General features: G+C 49.1%; 1 long non-coding RNA gene across 1 annotated transcript in view; it reads left to right on the top strand.

Moving 5' to 3' along the window:
- Nucleotides 1-14,550, top strand: part of LOC310890197 — a 64,099-nt gene continuing 49,549 nt past the window's right edge. The window contains exons 1-2 of the long non-coding RNA XR_014577097.1: nucleotides 1-2,402; nucleotides 2,832-2,980. This is a non-coding gene — a long non-coding RNA (uncharacterized lncRNA). The remainder of the gene's footprint in view (nucleotides 2,403-2,831; nucleotides 2,981-14,550) is intronic.

Here is a 14,550-nt window from a genome sequence, read left to right as displayed (position 1 = left end):
TCCGCCCAGTCACAAGGCTAAAGTTTCCCATGCATGCAAACCTAAAATTATGCTCTTTTTAAGAAAATGTAGACTCCCCCAACTCCAGAAACTTCTAAATCATAACAAAATTGTGAGATCTGGCAAATCAGCAGTTGGTGGAATGGTACAAATTGGCCTCGTTTGCAGAAAAGCACGCAAGGTTGTGGTGGACAAGAAGTAGGACTCGACACTTGTGACTAATTTTACTCCAATGGTGGCAAAGGCCAATGTTTGAATACCCGAGATTCAGGGGAAGGAATGCCTGTAGCATTACAACCTGGAGATCTGGACCCCAGGTGCTATCGTCAGGTCTTTGAGAGCCATGGACGTAGCGGACAGAGTCCAACGAAGGGCCACGGAAACGATGAGGGAACTGGAGTGCTTCCTTACGAGGAGAGGCTGATAGAGCTGGGGCTGCTCAGCCTGGAGAAGGGGAGGCTCAGGGGGAGCTCATGGCCATAAACACCTGCAGGGAGGTGTGGAGAGGACAGATCTGGGCTGTCTCCATGATGTCCATGTCCAGGCCCAGAGGCCCTGGGCCTAGCATGGTGGCTCCCCCTGCCCGCCAGGCCGCGGTTCTGTGCTGGGCTGCCCAGAGAGGAGCCGGGGGCTCCTCGGGAACGTCTCCAGCAGCCCCCTGGACATGGGGCTGGGCACCCTGCTCGGATGGGCCCTGAGGGGACCCAGAGGTCCCTTCCAACCCCAGCCGGTCTGTGATTGTGTGGTCAGTCAGGTTCTCAAGACCTTCGCGTTGCTTCACTCCTCGTGATGCTTGAACTGACGTTGTAAAATGGCTCCCTGATATCTCAGTGGTGGACCTACGACTCTTGTACTTCCAAGCACCTCTGCTCCTCGCTGGAGTTTGTGTTTCCCATGCTGGAGGGCTGGTCTCTGTCTTTAGCCACCGGTGGCTGCCCTTTCTGCTCTGCCCAGTTCTGGGGCTTGGGGCAAGGTGAAAACTTGAAGCACCGGGAAAACTGCAATCGCAGGCCTAAAAATAGACGCCCTGAGACTCATTTCAGATCCAATCAAACCCGAAGAATTTGAGGCATGTTGCTACCACCTGGGTAACTCCGGTCTAAATCACTGGCTTGGGGGTTGGGAATGATTCCACTGTGACTCTCCTGGGAATGAAGGGGGAGTGTCGGTGACTCCATCGGTGCACATGTGATGGAGGAGAAGTAGCTTGTCGTTACCACATAGAAATGTTCCATTTCCTTTCTTTCTTCCTTCCCTTCCCCGTTTTCCCCTTGTTATTTGGACATCTGTGAGACTACACGGCACATCCTCCAGAGACAGCGAGGTAGCCAGAGCGATAGCTAGGTGTGACAATACTGGGACGGGCATCTCCGTGGGGTTGCTGCAGGTTTGGTGGACTTTACCCTCCTACCTCAGCCTAATTCTCAAGGGCTGCCAACCGCAGCAGAGTTTTTTTGTGTCAGGAGATTCTCTGACTCTGTTTAATGTTGCGGGTGGGCCCCCGTCGTTCTTTCCCGCCCCCTTGTGCATGGATCTGAAGAGCATACCGCATAAGAAAAATAAATAACAAGGGACATTTGGAAGCAAGATGCAAAGCTCCAGAGTGCAGTACAGGCCCCCAAAGGCTTAAGTCCCAAGCTTCCACCCTCCTTGATGTCAGACGGTTGCAGTCTTTGGGCCTGGGTAGAATTCAGGGGCAGAACTATTGGCCTGACAGTTAGCTAAAAAATGAATAGTAGAAAGTTATTTTTCTGTGACATAAAGTATGTTAAAATTCTGGAGTGAGTCCCTGCACAAGACAGCTCATTAAACTATTATATACCACTGATAGAGGCAGGATAGGTGCCTGGTAAAACCCTGTAGCACGTTGCATAAAATCGTTGTCAGAGTCCAGTGTATTTTAACTGTCATCCCCCAAAATAGTTATTCGAAATCCGAATTTCAAATTCATGACCCCAATCTCCTGTTCTTTGCCAGCCCTTGAGCTCCTCCTGGCACTGGGTTTGCTAGATGCCTGTTTCCCAACAGGGACCTGAGCAGCTGAGGGCTGCTGCTGACCGCGATCAAAAACAGGCTCCAGGTGGGGAGCTCGGGGGCACAATTCAACACCTGGCTCTCAGACCAGTCCCCTGCAGCATCGCCAGCTGAAACAGATCCTGAAACGCTTGCGGTAAAGGGATCCAGGTGATGGAAGGAGGTATTTAAGGCCCAGGAGCCCCAGCTCTCAAAATGGAGGCTATGGTTGTTGTAATGCTGGAAGGGTGTGGGGGTTTAAGAGGGAGTGGAAGCCCTCACTGTTTTGTGGAGCTGCTTGGTTTGCCCTGGCCTGGTGCTTGAGCTCTGCCGTGCTTCTTTGTGTGGCACAACTGTTGTGCAGGCGTGCAGTCCAAACCCTGGATGAGGTAAGGCAAGGTTATGTTGGTGTGTGTCACATTCACGAAGGTCGGTTAAGAAATGAGTGTTCTCAGCGCTTGCTGAGTAAAGGCATTGTGCAGTCTGGTGTTTGTTCTGAGGGGAGCTTGATTTCTTATGTAAATGTATTGTTTTTGAGACCGGTGTAAGGGTCAGCTGGGCGTATTTTGAAACGACCATCAGCTTTTTAAAGCACGTATTTGTTTCAAGTGAAATCCTTTGGTTCATCAACCACCACAAATATTGCTGAAGCTTATCAAGGTACTTGCTGGGCTGCTAGAGAGCTTGCAGCTGGCCTTCTCTATGTCCCTTTACATCCATGAGTTTCTGCCCTGAAAAGCAAAGGGAGGGATCTTCAGGAAAAACAAAGCTCCAGTGATGTAGACTGTATTTCTAATAATGTTTTGTGTGATTTATAGAGCTGCTTGTCGCACGTGCAGTGAACAGCTCTCGGTGCGTTTACGTGGTGCTGACAGTTTGATGCTCACACAGCACATGAGCTGAGGCGTTGCTGGCTTCTGCAGGCTTCGTGGCAGCATTCTCCAAGCTCTCCTCGAGCTGAGAAGGGGTAAGGAAACTCCTCTCTTCCCACTTCTTCTCTCCAAACCTGGATGATAGGAGCAGTCACGCACACATGGAAGCAGTTGCTAAACGTGGTGGGACTCGTCCAGTCTCAGCCTGAAGGCTATATGGTAGGAGCGCAGTGTCTTGACAGAACAAGGGAACCTACGGACAGTTTTGAAGCCTATTTGATGAACAACTAACTGGTCAACCTTTTTCTTCCTTCTCTGGGGAGGCATTGGGGGTGGTGGTTGCACTGCTGATGGTGTGCCTTAGGGCACAAGCAAACCTTTCCAGCCCTCTGGATCCCTATGGGCCAGGCTTAAACCTGCTCGTCCTCCTATGGTTCAGCCAGAAGTGTCCAAGCACCGCATCTTGTATCCCTCCTGAGGAACTGGGGGGGGAAAAGGCTTGCTTTTCTCTTATAAAACACAAAACTACAGCACTGTGAGTACTCACAGCTGGAGGTAGCTTCCTCTCACTGGTGTGTGACCACTTAAGACAATCAGAGCAAGTAGGGCTCAAAGTCTGTGGTTTAACTCTGTATGCCATGGTCTTTCTCCTGGGTTTAACCTCTTCATTCTGCTTTGAGGGGTGTGCTTAATACCTGTGAGCATGAAGCCTTTGAGAGGGTGGAGATGCTTGGTTAGGGAGGTGTTGCTCTTTTGTTAGGCGCTTGAGGCTTCAACGGCGTGACCCGAACGAACTGTTCCTTGGAGAAGTGGAGTCTCCCCTTGTTTGTTTTGGACCACGTTCGGGTTTGGGCTTTGGGCTTACTCAGCAGCAGCTAGCTATCTAGTTATACCTGTCCTGCTCCTCCATCTCTGCTCAGTCACCACCTACTGCTCCATTACCTTCTAGGTCTTCTGTGGGGTATTTAGTAGGGACTGCGTGCTCTGGGGCACTTCAGCCAAGCAGTGTCAAGGGGAGGTCAGGATATGCCACGGTGTTTGTGCAGCCAAGGTTTTCGGGGTCATCTAGTGGGAGTGAGACCCCGGTTTCATCCCCCAAGATGCCTTAAACGGATGCAGGATCTGCTCTTAATGGGCTGCTGTGGCTTTGCAGTGTTCACAGCACTTGTGGTCTGGAGTTAGTGCTTCCTCCACGCACACTTGCTTCAATGGGACTGGGGTTAGGGTCCCTACAGAGCTTTTTGGGTGAGTGGATGCCTTCAGGGCTGATAAAGGTTTCTTGTCATCCAAGAGAAGTGTTGGTGCTCAACTTAGTTTGCACGTGAGTTACACAAGCAACTCCGCAAACTTTATGAACTCGGGGGCATCATGAAGTTAAAGTGAAGGTGACAATTGTGTGTGTTTTTCTGGGGGGGACAGCTCTGATGGAGGTGGGAGACTGAAGCAATGTTGAAGTGATGGTTGTGAGAGGTCTGGTGCAAAATAAGATGACAAAGGGCTATTACTTTTTGAAAAATAACATTTGCAAATAGATTTTTAAGTCTTGTAGAGGAGGATTTTAGTGCTCAAATTGGAAACAGGTAATACTTTTAACTGCCATTATGATGGCACTTACTTGAGCTTTCATATTAAACTGTACTGTGTTAGTCATTGCTTGTAGTTAATTACAAAGTCTTGGTGGTGGAGAGAAGGAGAAGTGGATGTGGCAAAGGAAAAGGATGCAAAGCTTATAGGATTTTTATAGGTCTTCCCAATACCACAAAGTTTCCCTATCAAATTGGACTTAATGCTTTAGGCAACAAAGACAAACGCTTTACAGCCAGCTTCTCCCAGCTGGCTGCATTGTGCTTGGACAGTGACACATCCGCTGAGATGAGGATTTTTTTTTTTGGTGGTTTACACCTCCCAAAAGACTCGACTGTGGTACTGGCGCCTGACTCAGACCCTCTCCATCCAGGGAAGGCATGTCTGAGTCAGGGATTCAACTCGGCCTCCTTGCAACACTCAGCCAGTTCAGCAAGCTGTCGCTTTTGGTACGACTTCAACTCCCGTTTAACTGATTGTCTTCCCTCTGAAACACCGGCTTGCATAAAGGATTTCCCTTTATGCTGCCGGGTAGATTGCACCAAGCTCGGGCTGAGTTGGGAAACCGCCGCTCTCGTAATACGGCTTCCACTTGGCTCCGATTCCAACAGCAGGCGAGCCGTGCAGCGGCAGGAAACACGGCCCTCGTAAAATGGGCGAAGAAAAAGCAAAACCCAGCGCAGGCGACCGGGAAACAAAAAGAACTGGAGGCTGAATAACTCTGCCAGAAGGTGCAGGAGGAGGGGAAGCGGTGCCGTGCAGCTGAGGTCAGCCTCGCTGGATCTACGCTCACGCAGCCCTGGAGGAGCCTCGCCGTGCCCTGTTGTTGGGACGTGTGTGCGCCTCTCCTCCCTCCGGCATCATCTGCAGCCTCCGCCTGAGATTGGCTGCTGCCGAGTCAGCCCATATCTTGCTAGAGGGAAGAGGGAAACTTGAGACCCACCGTGCCCAAATATCAAACGCTGCTTAGTCAGATGAATAGCAGCACTCACCAGCGGCCAGCCCTGGCTCTTTCCACCCTTCAGCAGGGGCAGAGTTGTGCGTCTGAGCTTTGTTTCTCAATGAAACGCTGGAAGGGGAAGAAAAAAAAAGCTTGTGTGGAGCTGGCGAGGCATGTGGAAAATCAACATCTGAGATGATAATGCAAAAAAAAAAGAAAAAAGCAGATGAGCTCCTTCCCCTCGGTGCTCCTGCTCTGCTCCTTGTGTGCTTTCCCCGACGTCTGGATGTGAAAAATGTGATGCTGACAAAGGGCGAAGCACTTGAAGCGTTACACTGGGTTCTGCAAGGCTCCAGCAATAAAAGCTGGGGCTCCTTCCCAGGATTTCTCCCTCCCAGGCGTTAACCCCGCAGCGCCCCATAGATCTGTCTCCTGGTCTGGAAGGTTTTCAGGCACCTGTGGACTTCCACTGCTGTTTGCGTGCTGGTGCTGAGCAGCACTGGGGTGATGCTTCAGACCCCCAAACAGAAGTCATGGAGGGTGGGGGGGTCCTGCAGGGTGCTTGGGTTGGGAGGAGAAGCTGTTTTATTCGGACTCTTCTGTATTTTTTTTTGTGTGCGTGCACAGCTGTTGCAGTGCAGAGGCCCCCGAAAGAAAAATGCTCTCAGGCTGGAGGATCCCAAGAGGTCACAAATCTTTTTTCCATTATGTTTTTTTCCCCCCGCTTGGGCCTTTTTCTGGTTTTACCTACGGCTCCTGCATTTGGACTTCAGAGATGCTTCTTCAAATGCTGCTCCCAGACCTTTTGTTGGCAGAGCAGCTCACCTCTGGTGGGTCGGTGCCGTCAAACAGCAAAAACTACCCCACACCCTCTCAGCAGAGCGATTGGCGGGGCAAGCACCTTGCTGCTTCCCTGACCCTCTGGGCAGCAGCAGAGGATTAAAACCTTCCCAGAATTACAGCTGTGACTTCTCCGGGGGCTCTGGTGTGCTTTGGATCGCAGCCACGAGAGCATTTTGGGAGGCTGCGCTGAGGGTGGGATGCCCTGGGTTCATTTCAGCCCCTAGTTAAGTTTGGCACCTGAATGCTTTGGTCAGTGACCAAATTCAACTCATTCTTCAACCAAATTGGTGGCTAATCAACACGTTCTGCTGAAAGATGCCACGAAGCTCTGCCAGAAGGCAGATAATTTGTGCGTTGTCACCGGGAAGCTGAAATTTTGGGGCTGATCCAGCAATTCCAGCAAGTTCATCAGCTGAAGCCAGCGGCGTCTCTCTGCGTCTCCGAGAGCAGCTATGATTTCTCTCTGCCCAGCAGTGTTTTTGCCTCCGGCGACTGTTTATTCAAAAAAAGGCGGCGATTGGTGAAATCCAAGAGCTTTTACACAGAAAAAGTGTTGCAACTGGAAATGTAAATAACACCCTCTTTTTCTGGAAATTCAAGTACAAAATGCTTGCGCTGAACTGCCAAATGATGCACGAAGTTGCCTTGTATCAAGAAATTAAGAGGAAAGAAAAAATCTCTCTGCCCCTAGACTTTCAGAAAAGGATGATTGGAGGAAAAAGTAATGGAGACAGGACAGAAAGAGGTAGTTAAAAATATCTAGCTCTACAGTCTCTAAGCATTCTGCTTGTCAAGTAGGTATGTGAAATTGAATTAAACTTGAAATAATTAACTGAAATAATTAGAAATAATTCATCTCTTCATGGAAATGAAAGGTCTTTCCTTAGGACAAACACAGTGACCTCGTCAGCAGGTTCTGAGACGCGGACCAAACTTCTGAAATTGATTGCCCTCTCCAACCAGAAAAAGGTTGAGCTCCGAAGTAAGTAACAAGATTGCTTTTAAAAACACAAATAGTATTTCAAAGAACACTAATTGCACATGTAATAATTTTAATAAATACTACGTACTTCAAATGAGACCTAGTAATGTCTCGAGTGTGACTTGTGACTTCTGTGTACTGTTTTCGAATAGAAATCATTTCAGAAACTATAGATAATAACAATCTGATCCTCAAGAAATCCCGAAGTCATATGAAGAATTGAACTCTCAAGAGACAGAATTATTTTGGTTTAAAATCATGCAAATGTATCTCGGGGCTGCCACTTTGATGGCATGTGGTGGTCTTGTCCTTTGAATGAGCATTTCTCAGTCAGTGAGGTACCTTCTGCGGAGACGGGAAGCACAGGGGAGCGTTCAGCATGAATAAATGAGAAAATATGGAAGGGAAATAAGTCAATCCTTCTTGATAGATGACCCAACAGGAAATCTGCAAGCTTCTCGTCATTGCTGCCTGGGGTTTGGCTTCCTCTTCTGACATCTCCCCCGTGAGAAGGCATGGAGCTGGGTATTAAGTCCCCTTGCTAGGAGCATCACAACTGCAAAGGAAAGATCTCCAAGTGATTCTGGATGCCTTGTGCTTAGATATGTCACCAGAGTGGTGTTTTTGTGTGGAGGGAAGGGTTAGAGCATCACAACGTGACATAAAGGCCCATGGTGGCGTTGTGCTCGCAACCCTGCTTGGTTCTCACAGGTACGTGCGCGTGCCATAATGACTAACGAACTGCTGGGTGAGATAAAAGCGGAGTCTAAACAAGATTTCTCAACCAAAGCAAATTCAAATAGGGTTTTTCTGAGTGCCAATCCCTGAAGCTCCGTCTGGAAACCGAGAGCCTATTCCGGGTTCTTTCCCGTTCACTCATTAACAAGAATAATCCCGTGTATCAGTCGTCTTTGCTGTCTCTGAGGCATGAACCGCAAAGGGAAACAAGGCAGTGAATAACACAGGAATGAAAACTGTCCCCAATTTCTACACATCTGTACAGTTACACCTTGCAGTCATGCGCCCGAAGTAAGAGGTCGCTGCCTGTACTGATCCACTTTCTAGTCAGATCCAAATTTTAATACATAGGCTTGCTGCAATGCTGGGCAGAGCTGAATCTTGTCGTTGGTGGCACAAATAGTTTTGGGGTGGCTGCACTAATGGTGTGGTTCTGTTTGTCTTCCTTTTGCACCAGAACCTAAACTCCTTAATTTTTGCTGTCTAACCTCATGGCACAAAGCGTGCGTCAAGTTCTTGGAAACGGGCACTCTTCATGCAGGAATGCAGGAAATATGTATGCAAATGTGTGTAATGAAGGAAATAGTATGTGAAAATACTGGAGATGGCAGAACCTCTTGGCTCACTGAGACCAGCCCCAGTTTGTGATAGGCTCTAAGATCCTGTATCTGCGTTTATGGATGTATCCCGCTGCTTCCTAGCAGTTGTTAGGGGCTAACGTTTTTTTCCTGGATCTCCTAACCACTCTTAAGATGTGTTTGGTCTTGCCAACATCTTTTTTAGGGCTTGAGCGTACTGAAGGATGGCACGGTACGTGAGGTAAGCCTCGGCATGAGCTACGACTTGCACTTCTCATCCCTTACACCAGTTGAACCTTCTGTGGATCAGTCAGAGGCAGCATATTCCTGCATGAGGTGACACAGATCTCCAGCGCATCGTTGTTGGGATGGAGGAGCTCCACTTTCCATCGGAAACCCTTCTCTTCAGTGGCTGTAAATGCTCTGTGCTTTCCCTGGAGAACTTTACTTTGTAGAGTTGTTTTGTGTTTTTTTTTTTAAAAAGTAGGATGTATTCTGAAGTCCACCAAAACTGTTATTCCTTCTGCTGTTTATAAGTCTTGATACGATGAGGAACCCCAAGAAAGAGGTGTCAATGCTGACTACAGTCTCAAACTAAGGAGACCAAAGCAGAGACCTGCTCAGTTACTCGTGCAAGCCTCACTCCCTAAGAAACCCAGCCAAAATTCAATTGCTATTGCAGGTAAAAGCCCCATCTGGGAGTAAGACCCCAGCTGTATGAAGGTGTCAGGTGGATACATGATAAGGGCAGCTCTTTTTCTGGGCACGATAGAAGCATTACCTGTGTGCACTATGCTCAGATTTTCTCACCCAACGATCCCAGCGCTTTGCTGAGCACACTTCTGCTCGCAAACTTTGCAACTGCCTCTTTGATGAGGGAGGAATGTGCACTGTTATATGATCGGGGAGACCGAGGCGTGGTGGAAAGGAGAGGGGCCCTAAACTGCTCGTCTACGTTTGTGTGGAAAGCATATTGTAGAGCTGCAGGCAACCCTCAGATCTTTTTGGCCCTCTCATGTCCTTGGCTTGGGATATAATGGGCGCTGGCCTCTTTGAAAATGTGACCCTTATTCAGATTTGTATGAGAGCAGATGCTCTCTGCAAATTTCTGGCGTTGTGTTTCTTCTTGTCAAGAAAGCAGACCGTAATGTGGCCTGTGACTGTACAGAAGTGGGAAGGATCTTCTTGACCAAGAACAAGATCAAAAAGAAAGAGGAGTGCTTTGTACGAGGCTCTGGATGCCCTTTAGCTTCTAATCTTCCTCCCCCTCTCTCTCGGTTTTTTAATTTCCTTTTCTTTCTTCTTTATTGCCTCAAGTCAAACCTTGATTTTTGGGTTTGTCAATGGGGTTGACCTAAGCATGGGACAAGACGTGGAGCTGTGAACAGGATCCGAATGTCCATCTCTCGGTACACGAAGCCCCAGGATGACCCCGATAACAGCAGTCAGTGTCTGAAAAGCGTTTTACAAGAGTACTTTACCATTGACAGGAAAGCAACAGGTGAACGAGACTTCTCTGCCCTTTTTTCTCCACCTCATGCACCAGGTGGTATCTAAACAGCTTGGTGCTTACAGGAGATAGTCCCACAATTAGTGCTGTGATCTGCAAGTTGCTGCCGCCTTCTTGTGAAGGTTTCCAGTTAATTTGCATCCGGGACATCTAGTGTCACCTCTGAAAAGGTAAGGGACAAAGGAACGTCAGGAAAAACAGAGCGAGGAGCAATGAGATTTCTTGGGGAGGTCTGGAGGTACTGCCAGCTTGCGCTGTGGGATGTTGGGCCTTGTTTGGGATCCCTAAGCCAGCTCTGACAACTTGGCGGCGAGAAGAGACAGCATGAGAACCCTGAGCCTGCTGGAAGGGATGAAAAGAGTTCTTGCCCTGCAAAATGTCGTGTTTGATTTTCACTTTACACAATCAAATTGCTCTGGGAAGGCTGTGATGGAGGAATGCAGCCTGCGTTACACGGAAACGTGCGCTTGGCTACGCTCTGGCTTCTGCCACTCACGAAAGGTCCGTACCTGCTGATGGGTGTACGAGTTTGAGCAGGAACCTGCCCCATTTACATACGTTAAAATAAGTATTTTAACAAAGAATGCTGTGTTCTGGCTAATTCTTCATTCAGTGCCCTGGTCAGCTCTGAAATACCATCAAGGAGAAGTTTGGCCTCGTCAGGGAGAGGTCACGACTACAAAGGAGCAGAGGCAACGGAGAAAGGAGCAAGCGCGCCGGGATTTTTCTGAGTGCCGTAGATCAGTGGCTTGGTCCCTCCGTGCTTCCCACGCTCTTTTTGTTGCATTCCTGAAAGAAACATGATGTAGGAGGCTGGTGCGAATCGAACAACGTGTCCCGAAACGGTGGTGGCGTGAGCGGGGCTCCCTGCGGTGACGCTCCACCTCCTGCGAGCCAGCAGAGAGAGGAAGCAAGCCGCAAGTAATACGAGAAACTACTATATTTACACGGATTATATTTACACTGCAATGATCCCTGCTTCTCACACGTGGCATTACTTTTGCTGGAAGGCTTCTGGGCTCCTGTAGCAGGCAGGGAAACTGAGGCACGGAGCTTAGGTCCTTGGCTTGAGGTGAGGAAATGGCTCGGTGCTAGAGATGGAGACGGATTTTGCAGCTCTCGTGCCGGTCAGCCTAAGGAGTCCTGCTCCAGAGAGCGACCCACCACAAAGCTGTGGTGCCTTTGATGGGATCTGGGTGAACTTCACACCCTGATTCTGCGAGTTTTAGCCCCCACAAGCTGCTGCCTAACGCTGGGGCCTGAAGATGCTTTGCTGCCTGTCCCACCTCGCTCCAGCCACGGTCCCCCATCGGTGCACAGGGGTTCCTGGAAGCCCCTTCGGAGGTGGTTCAGACCTAGGCCTTCAGGCCCAGGCCGTGACAAAGCTCTGTCTCCACACCAGGTCTGCAGGAAGCTTTTTGTGCCTGGCAGCGAGCCCAGGCCAAGATTTGAGCCCGATGTAACTCCTGCCCCTTCCTGGGCTGAGCCTGCGCTCGAGCTGGTTTTTTTTTCCTCTCTGCTTTTATGGGCTTTCTCCGTTTTTTATTGCGAGCGTAATGACTGGAAAGCAACGGTCACCAACGGCTCTTGGAGCACGTGGTGGCTCTCCAAAGAGGCCGGGAGTCAGCCACACCTGCGGAACAAGTAAATATTCGGGCTGGTACACGTGGTGGGAGGGATGAAAGGGTCCATCCAACATCCACCCGAGGCGGAGAGGAGTCCCCTCAGTGCTGCTGTGTGGCGGTGGGCTCGTAAAAAAGCACGCCTAGATCAGAAGCAGAACCTCCCAGCAGGATTTCTTCGCTCTTGTACCTTTAATTACGGTTCTGCTCCGGCTCTGGGGTGGGTCTGGCTCTTCTATCTTGAATCCCATCAGAGTTCATAAAGTTTTTCTAGGAACGAGGACGATTGGTCTGAGTCAATGGGGAGACCTGAGGCCCAGACAGCGTGGGTCCGAGCCTCTGCTGGCAGGAAGATGTGTGTCTGCTGCTGTCCTGACAGTGAAACCATCTGTGTGTCTTGCTGCTAGCTTGACCGCTGCTTTTTAAATTCGATCCTGGTGCATGGAAAAACTTGTCATCTCGTAAAACAGCTGGCTGGGGAAAGGAGCTGGCAGGCCGCAGTGGGGAGCGGTGTCCAGCGCGCATCATGTTTTGGCATGCCCAACGCAGCGCCGCTGGCTGCCTTGGAAGGTTTCCTGAAACACTCGCTTTTTATGAAAAAAAAAAAAACCCCACTGCCTGTGTTGAAGCACATCGCTCCCTCACAACATCTCTGAAGTTAACCGGGCTGTGGGGCCGGAGCGGGCTGTACCTTGCGGTAACGCAGCGTGCTTGGTCGGGATGAAAGCCAGACTGTGCTTTCCTGCTTCTCTCTGTCTTACGAACAGCCATAAATAGCCGTGACCTGGCAACAAAACTCATGGAGAAGGCTTCTAGGAAAGCCTGCAGTGCGCGCTGCCTTCAGGAGCCCGATAGCCTTATGGTATCTGTGAATGCTGGAAAGCCCGACCTCAGTTGAGACACCTGCACTCGAGTTTTTCTCAAAAGCATGGCACGGGCGTGTAATACCTTGTAGCTGATTCAGCTTGCTGAACGACTTATCTCAGGGGTGAATTACAGCAAATCGAAGCTGTGGAATGGCTCAGGAAGATAATAGCGCTGGTAATCAGTGATAAGGTATTTACATTTAAGATTAAAAAAAAAAAGTGTTTCAGTTCTGTGCCTATCCTTTTGCATTAGGCTTCTAGGTTCAGGAGCTGCCTTGCTGCATCTCCTTCCCGGCATGGGATGATGGCAACTGGGGAACGCTGGCCAGCGTTCAAGGCTCCAAGAGAGGATAGAGACTGACCCTAAAGTCACGGTGACCAAACGAGTATGTTTCTATTTTAGTCTGGTTATTTTTGGTCTTGTAACAGACGAGAGGCCTGCTAATATGGGGTAAACAAGGATTTTCTCCAGTGCGTGAGTAATTGGAAAAACAGCCATGTGCGTGCTTTGTAACTCCACTGACCTCTCAATTACATTACTCTCAAGTAATTTAGTGGGTTTTTTTTAATAACATTTGTGGAATGAAGCGGGTGTTGGCAAAAGATGTCGGTATAGGACTGTGGCTTGCAAGGAGTGACGTGGTCACAGCTCGCTGGGAAGCCGAACACGTTGTGCAAAGGCAGGATGGAAAAACCAGGGATGTGAGTGACCTTTCCCATGTGATGTGAAGCCTGTCATGTGTTGTGAATGTCCCGTCCTACTCAAAGCAAACAGCTAGAGAGGAGACATCCTTTTCTTCTCCATCCATCCTTCCTTGGGACTTTCTGTTCCTCTTTGACCCCTGGTACCACCTTCCTTCTGGTTGCAGAGGAGGGAGGAAATCTGCTCAGTGGAGATGCCTGGGAAAAAACGTATTAACTTGAGTAATCGGCATGATACACCGGGATACTGAAGGCTTTCGAGAAGCATGTAAAACAAGTTATGTTTTTAAGGTTTTAGTTGCGTTTCAGAGCATGTCTGGAATAAACTGGGGAGAGGGGGAGAGAAAAGGTGTCTCCCCAAAAGGAGCACTACCTAATGTCATCTGCTGTAATTTAAACTGTTTTAACAAAATTCTTTAGTTTATTAACCAAATTGTTTAACTCATTTTCTGAAAAGGCAAAAATATCCTCCTTTTGTGCAGCCTCACCCCCTGAATCTTGCACAGACTGAATACCGCAGCGGGTGGAGAAAGCTTGCAAGGGAACCGTGCAGAGGCCGGAGGAAGTTTTCAGGCTAGTTACTATTTAACGTGAATTGCTGCAAAGACACAGTGCTCTCCTTCCCTAAAACGTAAGCTTCAGGCTTCACTCCTTTTTTTTTTTTTTAACATCTGAACTAACAAGGTACACACGGGCCCTGGGACAGCGTGTCCATCTCATCTGTTGCCATCTGAAGCTCAGGTAAAGGGTCAAACTTCTGGTATAAGTTTCCTTTTCAGCAGCTGAGCCCAGCACCTCTGTGAAATTGGACGTTTTCTGCTTCCGCGTAACTGGGAATCCTCTCCCTTCTGCTTTGCTGGCTTTGAGAGAGAGGCGATGTGTAAGCGAAGCGCGCAGATTAGAGTTTTGTCCCTTTTGTGAGTCTCTGATCCACTCCATGGCTTGCAGGTGCAGGATGACATTGGCCTGACCTGAGCTCCTCTGTCTAGCTGTAGCTCTGGGAGAGGCAGAAGAGCAGCAGCTGAAGCAATCTGTGCGCATCACAGCAATTCAATGTGTTTTAACGTTTTACGAGCTATGGCTTGCCTTAAATTGCCAGCGCTGAGCTATACGGCATCCATATGGATCGGCTTTCTTTTTTATGAATCGCTTCCCAAGGCCGTGTTTGACTCTAGAAACGTTTCTGAAATCCATCCATCTCTATCTGGGCTGCGTTTATCTCCAGCGCTCCCCTCCAGGTCAGGGAACAGCTCCGGAGCAGGATCTGATACTAATTCAAAACAGACTGAGGCTTTGCATC

This window comes from Anser anser, assembly GCF_964211835.1.
Source record: "Anser anser genome assembly, chromosome: Z".
NCBI lineage: Eukaryota > Metazoa > Chordata > Aves > Anseriformes > Anatidae > Anser > Anser anser.
Note: the sequence above shows the minus strand (reverse complement) of the source record. Positions and strands in the feature narration are given on the sequence as shown.